This window comes from Thalassophryne amazonica, chromosome 2, assembly GCF_902500255.1.
Source record: "Thalassophryne amazonica chromosome 2, fThaAma1.1, whole genome shotgun sequence".
NCBI lineage: Eukaryota > Metazoa > Chordata > Actinopteri > Batrachoidiformes > Batrachoididae > Thalassophryne > Thalassophryne amazonica.
The window spans coordinates 130,352,646-130,368,312 of NC_047104.1; the positions used below are offsets into that span (position 1 = coordinate 130,352,646).

Genomic DNA, 15,667 nt, shown 5'->3' on the forward strand with positions numbered 1-15,667 from the left:
TAACTTCAGTTTTATCTGAGTTTAAAAGCAGGAAATTAGAGGTCATCCATGTCTTTATGTCTGTAAGACAATCCTGCAGTTTAGCTAATTGGTGTGTGTCCTCTGGCTTCATGGATAGATAAAGCTGGTATCATCTGCGTAACAATGAAAATTTAAGCAATGCCGTCTAATAATACTGCCTAAGGGAAGCATGTATAAAGTGAATAAAATTGGTCCTAGCACAGACCTTGTGGAACTCCATAATTAAACCTTAGTCTGTGAAGACGATTCCCCATTTACATGAACAAATTGTAATCTATTATAAATATGATTCAAACCACTGCAGCGCAGTGCCTTTAATACCTATGGCATGCTCTAATCTCTGTAATAAAAGTTTATGGTCAACAGTATCAAAGCAGCAGTGAGGTCTAACAGAAAAAGCACAGCGATGAGTCCAGTGTCTGAGGCCATAAGAAGATCATTGTAACCTTCACTAATGCTGTTTCTGTACTATGATGGATTCTAAAACCTGACTGAAACTCTTCAAATAGACCATTCCTCTGCAGATGATAGTTAGCTGTTTTACAACTACCCTTTCAAGAATTTTTGAGAGAAAAGGAAGGTGGAGATTGGCCTATAATTAGCTAAGATAGCTGGGTCAAGTGATGGCTTTTTAAGTAATGGCTTAATTACTGCCACCTTAAAAGCCTGTGGTACATAGCCAACTAATAAAGATAGATTGATCATATTTAAGATCGAAGCATTAAATAATGGTAGGGCTTCCTTGAGCAGCCTGGTAGGAATGGGGTCTAATAGACATGTTGATGGTTTGGATGAAGTAACTAATGAAAATAACTCAGACAGAACAATCTGAGAGAAAGAGTCTAACCAAATACCGGCATCACTGAAAGCAGCCAAAGATAACGATACGTCTTTGGGATGGTTATGAGTAATTTTTTCTCTAATAGTTAAAATTTTATTAACAAAGAAAGTCATGAAGTCATTACTAGTTAAAGTTAAAGGAATACTCGGCTCAATAGAGCTCTGACTCTTTGTCAGCCTGGCTACAGTGCTGAAAAGAAACCTGGGGTTGTTCTTATTTCTTCAATTAGTGATGAGTAGTAAGATGCCCTAGCTTTACGGAGGGCTTTTTTATAGAGCAACAGACTCTTTTTCCCAGGCTAAGTGAAGATCTTCTAAATTAGTGAGACGCCATTTCCTCTCCAACTTACGGGTTATCTGCTTTAAGCTACGAGTTTGTGAGTTATACCACAGAGTCAGGCACTTCTGATTTAAAGCTCTCTTTCTCAGAGGAGCTACAGCATCCAAAGTCGTCTTCAATGAGGATGTAAACTATTGACAAGATACTCTATCTCACTTACAGAGTTTAGGTAGCTACTCTGCACTGTGTTGGTATATGGCATTAGAGAACATAAAGAAGGAATCATATCCTTAACCTAGTTACAGCGCTTTCTGAAAGACTTCTAGTGTAATGAACTTATTCCCCACTGCTGGGTAGTCCATCAGAGTAAATGTAATGTTATTAAGAAATGATCAGACAGAAGGGAGTTTCAGGGAAACTGTTAAGTCTTCAATTTCCATATCATAAGTCAGAACAAGATCTAAGATATGATTAAAGTGGTGGGTGGACTCATTTACATTTTGAGCAAGCCAATTGAGTCTAATAATAGATTAATGCAGTGTGAGGCTGTCATTCTCAGCATCTGTGTGGATGTTAAAATCGCCCACTATAATTATCTTATCTGAGCTAAGCACTAAGTCAGACAAAAGGTCTGAAAATTCACAGAGAAACTCACAGTAACGACCAGGAGGACGATAGATAACAACAAATAAAACTGGTTTTTGGGACTTCAAATTTGGATGGACAAGACTAAGAGTCAAGCTTTCAAATGAATTAAAGCTCTGTCTGGGTTTTTGATTAATTAATAAGCTGGAATGGAAGATTGCTGCTAATCCTCCACCGGCCCTGCTACGAGCATTCTGACAGTTAGTGTGACTCGGGGGTGTTGACTCATTTAAACTAACATATTCATCCTGCTGTAACCAGGTTTCTGTAAGGCAGAATAAATCAATATGTTGATCAATTATTATATCATTTACTAACAGGGACTTAGAAGAGAGAGACCTAATGTTTAAAAGACCACATTTAAATATTTTAGTCTGTGGTGCAGTTGAAGGTGCTATATTATTTTTTCTTTTTGAATTTTTATGCTTAAATAGATTTTTGCTGGTTATTGGTGGTCTGGGAGCAGGCACCGTCTCTACGGGGATGGGGTAATGAGGGGATGGCAGGGGAGAGAAGCTGCAGAGAGGTGTGTAAGACTACAACTCTGCTTCCTGGTCCCAACCCTGGATAGTCACGGTTTGGAGGATTTAAGAAAATTGGCCAGATTTCTAGAAATGAGAGCTGCTCCATCCAAAGTGGGATGGATGCCGTCTCTCCTAACAAGACCAGGTTTTCCCCAGAAGCTTTGCCAATTATCTATGAAGCCCACCTCAACCCTTTTCTCCACCTCAGTCCTCAGAGAGGTGGAGAAAAGGGTTGACTGCCTCTAATGAGATTATCTCAATAACAAACAAGATATTGTTGTGAAATTGATATGAGAATAATCCTTTACTTATTGACTATCGCTACTCCAAACGGTTTTCGCCTGCAATTTCAGGCATAGGCAGTAATCAGCAAGAAATGGCAAAGGACATGTGTTTGAAACAACCTGCTGTTCCTGAAATCCTCACAGCGGACGGTTGTGGACATTCATCAATAAAGCAGTGTTGTCTACATGTTTGTTATATATATCTTTGTCGATTGTCGGGCTCCAGAGATCAGCAAATATGAAAAAATGCGTTGAGTAAACAACAATTGACTAAATTAGTCCACGGGCCAAGCAGGTTTTCGGTACCACTTAAGGTGACTAAACAACACTGAGAATCCAGCCTCAGTGTATCATGGCCTACACAAAAATGTATGATAGCAATCTCAGGGTGGTAGCTGTAGCCAGGTAGGGGTCAGTGAAGAATTACACAGACGTCAAACTTTAAAAATGCTCCAATCATGTTGAAAACTATATCACATTACTTGTCTGGTAATAACGATTCCAAAAAGCTATAGTTTGGACTATCTGTGATGGAATGTTCTGGAGTTATGGGGTAAAAACAGAAAAAATTGTGACAAAGGTCAGTTTCAGTTTGTACAGGGGTCAAAAGTTAAAGTTGCTCCAATTTCAGTACAGAATGATGCAAATTATTGGTTGAAATAAAAGGATTAATAAACTGAATAGTTTTGACTGTGTTGAATGTTTGGTCTCCAAGATAAAGGTCAAACAAGGTCAACATCTATTGGATTCTATGACATGTGACATATATTACCCTGTAACATGATAACTAAGCATGACAGATGGTGCAAATCCCTATTAACCCAAACAATAATTTGCATTATTTTTTTTACTGAATTTTAGCAACTTAGTAACTTTTGACCCCTGTACAAACTGAAATTGACCTTTGCCACCATTTTTGCCGTTTTTCCCAATAACCTCAGAACATTCCATCATAGATAGTACAAACTATACTTTTTTGGAATTGTTATGATCAGACAAATAAATATATAGTTTTCAACGTGATTGGAGCATTTTAAAATTTTGACCTCTATGTAATTCTTCATTGACCCCAACCTGGCTACAGCTACCACCCTTGGATGGCTATCATACATTTTTGTGTAGGCCATGGTACACGGAGGCTGGATTCTAAGTGTCGTTTAGTCACCTTCAGTGGTACCGATTAGGTCAAAATTGATGACTGGCTCATGGACATTCTGTTCACGCGCGGTGCTGCAGTGGACAGCAGAGAAACAGAACGTAAATGATAACAGTTAAATGGCGCAGTGTTCTGTCGAGACGTGGAGTCTTGTCAAATTGTGTGCCTCGTCGCATAAAGCGACAGTTCCGTAGGTCAGGATGACCTAACCCCGCCGAGTTGTGCACCGTCGCGCTTCACTATCACTTTCATTCACTGAATGATTCTTGAGCAACCCAGGTAACACACAACGTAAATGCAATGTTGCTGGAAGGTTGCTGACAACGTTGTAGCAACGTGAATTTGTAGACTCCCCACAACGTTGCTACAGCGTTGGCAGCGACGTTGCTGACAATTTTGCAGCAACATTGTGGGGAGTCTACAAATTCACGTTGCTACAACATTGCAACACAACGCAGTTGCAACTTCTGTGCAACATTCCAGCAACGTTGTGGCAACGTCAAATTGTTAGCTGGGAAGTTAGCTTATATTAACGGGCAAATAAATGTATAAATTGTTCATCTGAACACAGTAATGTGTAAAATGTACTCGCTCGTAAAAGATAAGCGTTCTTAACCAGTAAAATGTACTGTTGTGATTCCAGCATTTTAAAGCCCCTTTAAACTTGTACAATGTTTATAAATTTTTGTGATATTATCGTTAATATGAAAACCTGTAAAATAAAAATATTAGTTGCACGTGCGCAGTTGCATGGTAAAGAGAAGCACATAAACTCGACGGGGAGTGGGGGGTGTGAAAGTCTGGGTGGAGGGTGGAGAGAACTGCGCATGCACGCACATGCGCAGTTGCGTGGTGGTTGGCCTCTTGACAGGAATGACATCTCGCCAGGACACCGGTTTACACTGGACTCACCTTCCTGTTGGACCACTGTCAGTCACTTTGGGAAATGTTCCTCATTCAAAGAACTTTACAACTAAACCAGAGTTTTCCGCTGTGCTAATGGGCTCAAATCGTTCAATCCATGTGTGACAATCCACGTCAGTTATTAAACGAGGAACCTGAATATGACAGCAGACTCTACAATTTGCATTGAGACTTGAACAAAATCCAATCTTTCATCCGATCATGAAAGAGTTGTTGCAAACACTTAGCCTAATGTATTAGCAGAGGCTAGTTTCTTCTTCTAAAGAAGTAGTGTAAAGAAGAAACACGTGAAGAACAAAAAACAACCTTCTTTGTTGTTTGTTGTTAAGAAATAATGTTTTTTATGTGGAAGACCACGCTCTTGAATAACAAGAAGGAAAATCATTTGAAAATAACCTTTTTTGTTAAAAAAAACTTGTTTGGACTATGTGAAACTACAAGGAGAACTCATTATGTAAGAGGCCTGTGCAAAAACTGAAGAAGAAAACTTACAGGTGAGTTTATTATAACTTTTACGAATCTGACCCAAAAGAGATGTCAAATGTTGAACTGCACTGCACATATGATGGTCTGTTCAGTGGCTTAAAGAAGCAGTTTACTCACATTTTGTGCCTGGTATAGTAACATTAATTAGTTTATTAGCTGTGCATCTTAATGCCTTGTGTGCCTTAGAAATAAATAACGCACCGATTAAATTAATTTTGCTTCTTGTTGCGTGAAGTCGTGTCCTGCAACAGACTGGCGTCCTGTCCAGGGTGTACCCTGCCTCACACCCTATAACAGCTGGGATAGGCTAGCACACAGAGTATCAAAAGTGAAAAAAAGAAAAACAGTTTGCAAGTATAAATATAAATATAGCTACACAAAATAAATACTAGACATACTAATCAATACTGGTTTACTGGCTACTACTGTTCCTCTCATCCTCATTCCCGACCTCTGTCTTCCTGTTACTCCTCCTCACTTGTTTAAACTGATGTAAAACTCTTTGAAACAGCTCCAACAAACATCAACTTACATCAAAATCCACTTTCTCACCCTCAGGGATCTTTGGTGCAGTGGGTCTGAAAAAGACGTATCAATTTGTTTATAGATATCAAAAAGAAAATCTGATCTTTAAACTACAGTTGACAGAAAACAAATATACGTACTTAAACTTTGGTTTCTCTTCTTTTTCAGCATCAAAAACAAGAACAAAAAGGGAGACAGAAGAAACATATTGGATTGTTAGAAACCCAAACATGGCGGGAGGTACAAATTAAGGGACTGCTGGTTAATCGGGATGTGATCCAGGTGAAGAAGTTACATTTGCAGGTTGTTTCAGGCTTCCATCAGATCATCATAATGTAAGTAAGGATGTTTTATCAACACTTTCTATGTACAGCGGCCTAATTCGGGCTTGTTTGAAGAACTTAAATAATGCAGGCCATAAATTTAATAATGTTAACACTGCTGGGAAAATGACAGCTGAATTCAACATTACAGACATTTTTTGGGGGAAAAACACCTTTATAAGAATAAAATTACATTTTTTGAGAAAAGAGTCACAATTTTATGAGAACAAAGTATACATACATACATACATACATATATATATATATATATATATATATATATATATATGTATGTATATATATATATATATATATATATATATATGTATATATATCATCACAAACTTCAATGTGCATGTTGCAGCTGTAATCCAAAGAAGCTGAGTGTGGATTGAACATTTCATCAAATATTGAATTGTGCAGAAAACAAGAGACAAAGTGGGAAACCTTTGGTATTAAATGTTAATTTGATGCTTCTGTTACAAGTCTGTAAATAACATTTTCGAATAAGTTCTCATTTCAAAAACTTGTGTACGATCAAAAAGTGGTAACATTTTATTGGCCCACCTTTACACATCTATATCCTTAGAAATGTCCCTGAGCTGTAGTTTTAGTTGGTTATACAATTTAATTACTGTAACCCTCCACTGGAGAAAAGCACATAATAGTCAATGCTATGTTTGATCTTTCTCACATCATCAAAATGAACAGAACACTTTCAAGACATCAAATGTACATCTGAACTGTCTCTTGGGTGAAACAGCATGGTGGATCACACACTTCTGATCGTGTCACATACGAGGTCTGTGATGAAAAAAGCGATCCTTTTAATTTTTTTCAAAAAATAAATGGATTTGATTCATATGTTTTTACATCAGACAAGCTTGAACCCTCGTGCGCATGCGTGAGTTTTTTCACGCATGTCGGTGACGTCATTCGCCTGTGGGCAGGCCTTGAGTGAGGAGTGCTCCACCCCCGCCCGTCGGAATCTCTTTGTCTGAATAGCCGCTGCGGACGGTGTGCGTTGCTTTATGAACATGTTTTCTGGACCTGTGAGGGATATCTGAGTGGACACTATTCGAGAAATTAAGCTGGTTTTCGGTGAAAAGTTTAAACGGCTGATGAGAGATTATGGGGTGTTTCTGTTGCTGTAAAGTGACTTCCCACGGAGCGGGACGTTGCGCCGCTTCCAGGCGCCGTCGTCGCCTGTTTCGACCTGAAAACAGTCTAATTTAAGGCTTAATTCACCCAGGACGTCGTGAGAGAACAGAGAAGATTCAGAAGAGGGCCGGCATGAGGACTTATGCCGACATTCCACTGTTTAAGGACATTTTGTAATGAAAGACGTGCGCGCAAATTCGCCGAGTCATTTCCGTGACGACTCGGCGAATCTGTGTGCGCCGCGACAGGAAAAACACCTCCGTATTGAAAACCATTTGTAAAATTCAGGCGGCTTTTGATGGCTTTCAACAAGCGAGTAACTGAGAAATTGTTTAACAGCTTGGGCATGTTCCAACTTGCCCGTTAAGGTTTCCAATACGGAGGTGTTTTTCCTGTCGCGACCCCGTGGTCGGGTCCGGCCCGACATGCGACTCTGCCCGCACGTTCTTTCATTACAAAATGTCCGTTAACAATGGAATGTCCGAATAAACTCCTCATGCCGACTTCTTCTGAAAGTTCTCTGTTCTCTGACGACTTACTGGGTCAACAAAGCCTGTAATGTGGAAGTTTTCAACTTGAAACGGCGAGACGCTTCCGCCTCGAAGCGCAGATCGCCGTCAGGCGCCGTGGGCCGTCCTTAAAGCGACACTACCAGACCAAAATCTCTCATCAGCCGTTAAAAGTTTTACCGAAAACCAGCTGAATTTATCGAATGGTGTCCACTCAGTTGTGCCTTACAGTTTTTGAAAATTTTTTATCAAACAAAGCAGCAGTCTCTGAGCAATTCCTAAACAATGAAAAAAAACGACGAGAGGGTGGACGACTCCTCACTCAAAGACTGCCCACAGGCGAATGACGTAACCGACAGGCGTGAAAAAACTCTTGCATGCCCACGAGGGTTCAAGCATGTCTGATGTAATCACACGTGATTCAAATCCATATGTTTTTTTGAAAAAAATAATAAGGTCCGTTACTTTTATCACAGACCTGGTTGATTTGATTTGGTTTGGTTGATTTTGATTTGATTGATTGATTTGATTTTGATTTGATTTGGTTGTGACCAATCCAGCATTCAGAGATCAGGATAAATGAGACACATCTCTCTCCTGTTTGTTCACCTGCTGTCTTTTTCAGTTCTCTTCATATTAGTGTATGATAGCCTCCATATTTAGGAATTTTATATTGGTTTTTGTGACAGGGACACTATAATTATTCAAAGAAACAACAAAAGTAAAACCATTTAAGCAAATGTGCAGCCAGTTGCCTTCACTTTTTTCCTCAACTTTTTTTTCACTCCAGTAGGTTTTTAAAAAATGCATGCAAATATTACAGGACACAACCTGTCCTGTAATGTTGGCTTTATTCTCATATTGTGACGTTTTCTCATAAAATTGTGATTTTATTCTTGCAACAGTGTAATACTGCTTTTAAGAACTATTTTACCATGTTTTAAAGTAAAGCTTTGTTGAATGAGGCCACTGAAAGCTGTTACCTGATATATATTTCTTAATGACACAATGTTAAATTTTTAGTGAATTAGTCAGTAAATCAAACGATTATAATCAGAAACATTGAAGTATTAATGTTTATCACTATATGCTGCCATGGTGCATCACATAAATTATTTCATAATTTATATTTATTTATGAAAACTTTCACAGCTAGGGTGTAAGGTGTTTGATCATATAATTATTCTGTTAATCATTTTCAAGACAGAAGCACTAATGGGAGGAATTTTCTCCTGGAACTTATTCAAAAAAACAAAACAAAACAACCACAACAAAAAACCACAACAAAAAACAAATGAGCAAAAAAACCCCCAAAATGAAACGATGACAAAAACAACAAACACAGAGGAAATGCAGGCAAAGTGGCAGCAACGCAACAGGAAATACAAACTACCATCTTGATCTCCCTCTTCCAATGGCAGGACACATTCATGCAAAAAAGAGAAGAAGCAAAGATGAGATGTGGGACCCATGACTCAGAAACTCTTCATCCTTCATCTTCTTCATCAGGGAAGCTACATCTATCTTACTAAACTGGCCTGCCAAGGCCATTAAACAAGCAAACATGTGCTTGCATGAATTTAATAGTCAACAGCTCAGGCCTCGGGACTGAATCACTGCAAACCATAGAGAGGAGTGAAAAACAACTGAACAGATACACATCAAATCAGAAGAACACAGAAGAATCCAAAGCAACATACCTTCCTCGTCATAGGCCTCTGCATGCAGCAAGCGTCCGAAGCAAGAGCAGAACAGACATCATTAGCCTGGGCAGCCTGTTCCTGTCCTCTTTATAATGCAAAGCGTAGCACATTTACCAGATTGGGGTCTTCATATTCTCACTGTACATATATGCAGTGACTGCAGAAGTCCAGGGTCATGTTATTCATCTAGTAATAATAAAGGCATGTTTTTTCTAAAACTGTAAGGATTTATTTTGAAGAGTATTGTGCATGTGTATGACTCCAAGATAACTCTCAGATATGGATGGGTATATTCTTAATATTTATATTCTAATTTCTGCACATCTCAACAGCAGTGGTTAGCACTCTTGACTCATAGTAAGAAGGTTCTGCATTGAAACCCACCAGTTAGCCCTGTTTAGTCAAGTACAGTAATCAGTTAAACAGAACTGAAGCGAAGCCCAGGTTCTACCAGGAAGAGTCAGGTTTTAGCTCTCATATTTGCGAATAAATATCACCTGCTGGCTCATCAGAAGCAGCTGTTCTTAATTTCAGCATCAGTGGAGACCAATAGGAAGTGCTGAAGTGAGTTATAGATGGCAATCCTCACTCACCTTGTGCCTGTTTACAGACGCTGTCTGAGGCGTTGCCTCCTTCACCCCGCCGCCTCCTAGATGCTTCCAGGCGTTCCTCTGTGCTCTGCTGCCTCTCATTCATCCCTACCTGTTACTGGCCTCACCTCTGCTTCCTCTTAGTGTCGCCTTTGCTGGTTCCTGCATCCTTCTTTGTCACGGTTCTGCGCTGCACCCTCCTCTACCCCACCACCACCAGTTGGTCCCCATCCGATGCCACGGAGTAGGCTCCGAAAATAGAAACCAAATGACCGCACAACCACAGTGCTCCGATACAAAAAGGTTTTATTAAACAAGACGTAATGTTTTGGGCAACCTGCCCTTCGTCTTGATATCCCTCCCTTCTGACGAAGGGCAGGCTGCCTGAAATGTTACGTCTTGTTCAATAAAACCTTTTTTGTATTGGAGCGCTGTGGTTGTGCGGATCATTTGGTTTCTATTTTTGGTACAATTTGTCTTGGTGCAGCACGCCTTTTTATGTGTTTTGGATGTGCGCGTCTTCGTTGCATTACAGAGTAGGCTCCGCCCATGCCTTCTTCCGACGGCAGGATTCGAGTGGATTATACTCCAACCTCATCAGAAAAGGGGACAGCCCCAAAACAAAGACTATCTCATTTGTACAATTTTATTTATGGAATAAATATTCAAATCGTTTTCCTCCTGAGTCTTAATGGTAGAACTGCTTCAGCAGTTTGAGGTTGTCAGAAATGTGTCACCCAGTAACATACAATGCGAAAGTCAAAAGAAGTTGCAGAAGAGATGAGGAAGAAGGTGAATAAGATACTTGTGCAATATGTCATGTTAAAATGTTCATACACACAAATTCAGAAGGCATGAGCAAAAATCTTTTTTTATTCAGTGACATTCACACATTGTTGACTGTCTAAATAGATGATTACTTGTAAATCCTCTTGACCTACATAAGAATTTGGTAGACAAATGAATTCAGTATGGTGTTGAGGTTTTTTCTCCTAACAATCAGCAGCAGTTTAACAAACTTTCTGCTGCTGCTCCATAAACAGCGCAAAACCGCATGCGGGTAAGCATTACTTCAACAAGTGTAACATAAATAACCCACAGGACTTCTGTAGTGACTCCATCTACATGTCAATACAGTTTGCACAGAGCACAGATATTTGGGGGAATGAAAAACTGTAAAACTGAGGATGCTTTCTTTCACAGACCCCAATGTAAATGGTTTCAAGCAGTTTACCAGTGTCAATTTTCATATATACATAGAAAGAAAGTTGCAGATGATTGACTGAATGGAGATGAAGAAACAGCTTTTACATGATTGGGAAAAGTCCCCAACGTCCACTCTGTTAGCATCCATTCTGCATTTTTGTGTAACATGATGCGTTTGCCAAAATGCTCCCACTGACAGTGGTCATTAGTAATAAAATGAGACATGAACATGCTCAGAGGACCACATGGGACAGAACAAATCATTCATGTAAAGGCAGCTGGATTTCTTCTTCTCCAATCCAACATTCACATTCACATCTTCTAGCAAACCACACATATGACATTGTGCACACAAGTTGGAAACAAACCAAAATACTATCTTTTGATTGCCTGTTAGCCGAAACGGATGGTGACGTGACAATGGGGCATTTTATCACAAATTTCATCTTCTTCATTGGAACAAGACAACAGAACTAAAACTATGATCAAATCTGTTCAAGAAAACTCAAAATACAGTGTACCTGGAAAGTATTAACAGCGCTTCACTTTCCCCACATTTTATGTTACAGCCTTATTCCAAAATGGATGAAATTCATATTTTTTCCTCAAAATTCTGCACACAATACCCCATAATGACGATGTGAAAGAAAGGTTTTTTTTTTTAGATTTTTGCAAATTTATTAAAGATAAAAAAACAACTAAGAAATCACATGTATGTAAGTATTCACAGCCTTTGCCATGAAGCTTAAAACTGAGCTAGTTGCATCCTGGTTCCACTGATCATCCTTGAGATGTTTCACAAGCTTAAATGGAGTTCACCTGGGGTAAATTCAGTTGATTGGACATGATTTGGAAAGACACACACACCTGTCTACATATAAGGTCCCACAGTTGTCAGTGTATGTCAGAACACAAACCAAGCATCAAGTCAAAGGAATTGTCTACAGACCTCAGAGACAGGACTGTCGTGAGACCCAAATCTGGGAAAAGATTTGTGATCTGGGAAAGACATTTCTGCTGCTTTGAAGGACCCAATGAGCACAGTGGCCTCCATCATCTGTAAATGGAAGAAGTTCGGATCCACCAGAACTCTTCTTAGAGCTGGCCGCCCGTCTAAACTGAGTGTTTGAGGGAAAAGGGCGTTAGTCAGGGAGGTGACCAAGAACCTGATGATCACTCTGTCAGAGCTCCAGCATTCCTCTGTGGAGAGAGGAGAACCTTCCAGAAGCACGGCCATCTCTGCAGCAATCCACTCTACCATTCAGGCCTGTATGGTAGAGTGGTCACAGACAGAAGCCACTCCTTAGTAAAAGGCACATGGCAGCCCACCTGGAGTTTGCCAAAAGGCACCTGAAGGACTCTCAGACCATCAAGAAAAAAAAATTCTCTGGTCTGATGAGACAAAGATTGAACTCTTTGATATGAATTCCAGGCATCATGCTTGGAGGAACCCAGGTACCATCCCCACAGTGAAGCATGGTGGTGGCAACATCATGCTGTGGGGATGTTTTTCAGCAGCAGGAACTGGAAGACTAGTCAGGATTGAGGGAAAGATGAATGCAGCAATGTACAAAGACATCCTGGATGAAAACCTGCTCCAGAGGGCTTTTGACCTCAGACTAGAGCAGCGGTTCATCTTTCAGCAGGACAATGACCTTAAGCACACAGCCAAGATATCAAAGGAGTGGCTTCAGGACAATTCTGTAAATGTCCTTGAGTGGCCCAGTCAGAGCCCAGACCTGAATCTGATTTATGAGATGTTCAGATTCTGTAGAGACTTTCAAGTCCAGACTTAAGAAGTACTTATTTTCCCTTTTGTATGGCCAGCATACTGGCATAGTATGGTACTATGCTTCCTACCCTTTTAAATTCATTTTATTAGTAAACAGAGTGGGCCGCGGCCTCAACTTATCTAAAGTCTGAGTGTTTTAGTGAAGCTTAGGGCTAGTGGCCAGCAATCACCTTAATATTTCTTCTGTTTTCTTGTTGCTTGATGCTGACAAATGATGTTTTATTTGTAGTCTTTCAGCCACCTGATTCTGCTTTATTTTCTCTCTGTTTGAGGTGCGACACCATCCAGAACCCCCCAACCCTTCTCCTCCCCTCCTTAGCCAGCCTCCCATCCTGGACACCAACATGGACTCCAGAAATTTCCTGTATGTTGGTATTGTCAAGGGAGTTTTTCCTTACCACTGTCACCTGTGTGCTTGCTCTGGGGGTTGATAAGGTTAGACCTTACTTGTGTGAAACGCCTTGAGGCAACTTTGTTGTGGTTTACTTTTAAGATTAGGCTTAAAACTTTCCTTTTTGCTAAAGCTTATAGTTAGGGCTGGATCAGGTGACCCTGAACCATCCCTTAGTTATGCTGCTATAGACGTAGACTGCTGGGGGGTTCCCATGATGCACTGTTTCTTTCTCTTTTTGCTCTGTATGCACCACTCTGCATTTAATCATTAGTGATCGATCTCTGCTCCCCTCCACAGCATGTTTTTCCTGGTTCCTCCCTCAGCCCCAACCAGTCCCAGCAGAAGACTGCCCCTCCCTGAGCCTGGTTCTGCTGGAGGTTTCTTCCTGTTAAAAGAGAGTTTTTCCTTCCCACTGTAGCCAAGTGCTTGCTCACAGGGGGTCGTTTTGACCGTTGGGGTTTTACATAATTATTGTATGGGCTTGCCTTACAATATAAAGCGCCTTGGGGCAACTGTTTGTTGTGATTTGGCGCTATATAAAAAAATTGATTGAAAATTGATTGATTGACTTATGTACATGTAATTTCTTAGTTTTTTATTTTTAATAAATTTGCAAAAAAAAAAAACTCATCATTATGGAGTGTTGTGAGTAGAATTTTGAGGGAAAAAATTAATTTACTCCATTTCAGAATAAGGCTTTAACATAACAAAACGTGGAAAAGTGAAGCACTGTGAATACTTTCTGGACGAACTGTACCGTTGGATGGCAACAACATAGTGAAGATCTTCCTCTTTTGGGGGTTAAATAATAAAGGAGTTTCATGTTGTATTTAAACAGCTTGATGGGAGGATACAAATAGAAAAACTAAAATGAAAGGGCTGGTTTTCTGGGGATCAAGGGTGTGCTATTTGTCATGGTAACCTGTTTGGTTTTGTTATTTTTCCCAAGTTGGAGAAACTAAGGGCCCCTTCAGACATAGTATGAATGTGGTGGAATTGCGCATGAATTGCGCATGAAGCAGGAATCGTATGCAATACATGTAAAATCGTAACAACACCTTGTACACCTGTTGCTACAACTATTTGCGTGCATCAGCGGCTGAAAGACATGGTGTGCGCTGTGAGAGCCCATTTGTTCCCTCTCGCGGCAGGTGTCGGCCAAATTCCAGATGACAAACACAAACATCTAACACTGTTTGCTTGGCACTTAGAAAATGTGTGCCCATTCATGCTGTCAGCACGAAAACAGTCAGCAGACAATCACTTTTGAGCTGGCGGTGAAATTTGTCTAAGTTCCCCCACTGTGACTGTGGAGTTGCTGAGTACCCATGTGGCCTGTCAGAGTGTTGGCTCCCCCCACAAAACATATGCATGTGTTTTGCACGCTCCACACTCTCGCCCCCAACACATGCGTCCGTGTGGTTTGCATGCCCCGCTGCAGGCGAGGCGCCTCTCATCTGATCACCGAGTGACACCTTGGTCTGTGCGCTGAAGCTGAACGGACAGGAACATGGCTGGCTATCAACAGACTTCTCTAGTCCTGGATGTCACAGCTGCAGAACACATACCGTTTTGACGGACATGTGCGTGTGTGTGGTGCTTGCTGTCCTCACGTGGAAATACATAAAACATATATCGTTTTGCGATGGCTGGAGAAATGGACCGTCAGTTCACATGGACACACAAGAGGCGATCTGAATGTCATGTCTGTCTTTCAGGACACACGTGTCCTGTGAGCGGCGCAGAACTATATGACAAGCCAACAATGCGACAAATACGCCACTTTCAGTCACGTATCAGCAGAGATATGCCATAACAAATGCCGTTTGTAGTGATTGTAGTGCAGTGGCAAAGTTTCTGTCTAGTAATCAGAGCTTTTGTAAATTGCAGGTTTGAATCCCATGTGTGGCATTTATTTTTTTAATTAACCAGTGTTATTTAACTGTGGGGTTCTGTATTGCTTCCCCTGTTATATCAACCCAGTGATATTCACTACTTATACAGCTGGTTTTTAATTTATTGCTCTCCACATCAGCGGCGCTATGCAGTGCACCACGTCCCAGCTGCTCACACTGTGTTCCTGCTCGCACGACACCGTCACGTGCGTGACACCATTGCAGCAGGTTCGTTCACGCCTGCCCATCGGCTCAATTTTTGTGGTTCTTCATACGAGCTGTTCCGCCGTGATCTGCCCTGATTTGTGCTTATTCGTACTATGTGTGAAGGGGCCCTAAAGAAAAGGTAACAACATCACCAGAAATTGTGTGTTCTTCTTCTGGGGACCATGACTTCTCATTAGCCTCA

General features: G+C 40.6%; 1 protein-coding gene across 3 annotated transcripts in view; it reads right to left on the reverse strand.

The window, feature by feature from the left end:
* The window catches only part of LOC117530372 (troponin T, fast skeletal muscle isoforms-like), a 38,541-nt gene that overhangs the window by 20,303 nt on the left and 2,571 nt on the right, over positions 1–15,667 (reverse strand). The window contains exons 1-3 of one of the 3 annotated variants that reach the window (XM_034193238.1): positions 9,379–9,393; positions 5,826–5,844; positions 5,693–5,738 (exon numbers count right to left, since the gene is read on the reverse strand). The gene's annotated coding sequence lies outside the window, so the exon portion shown is untranslated. Of the gene's footprint in view, positions 1–5,692; positions 5,739–5,825; positions 5,845–9,071; positions 9,092–9,378; positions 9,394–15,667 lie in introns of those variants that run through there. The other 2 variants (XM_034193230.1, XM_034193242.1) reach the window with 2 other exon arrangements.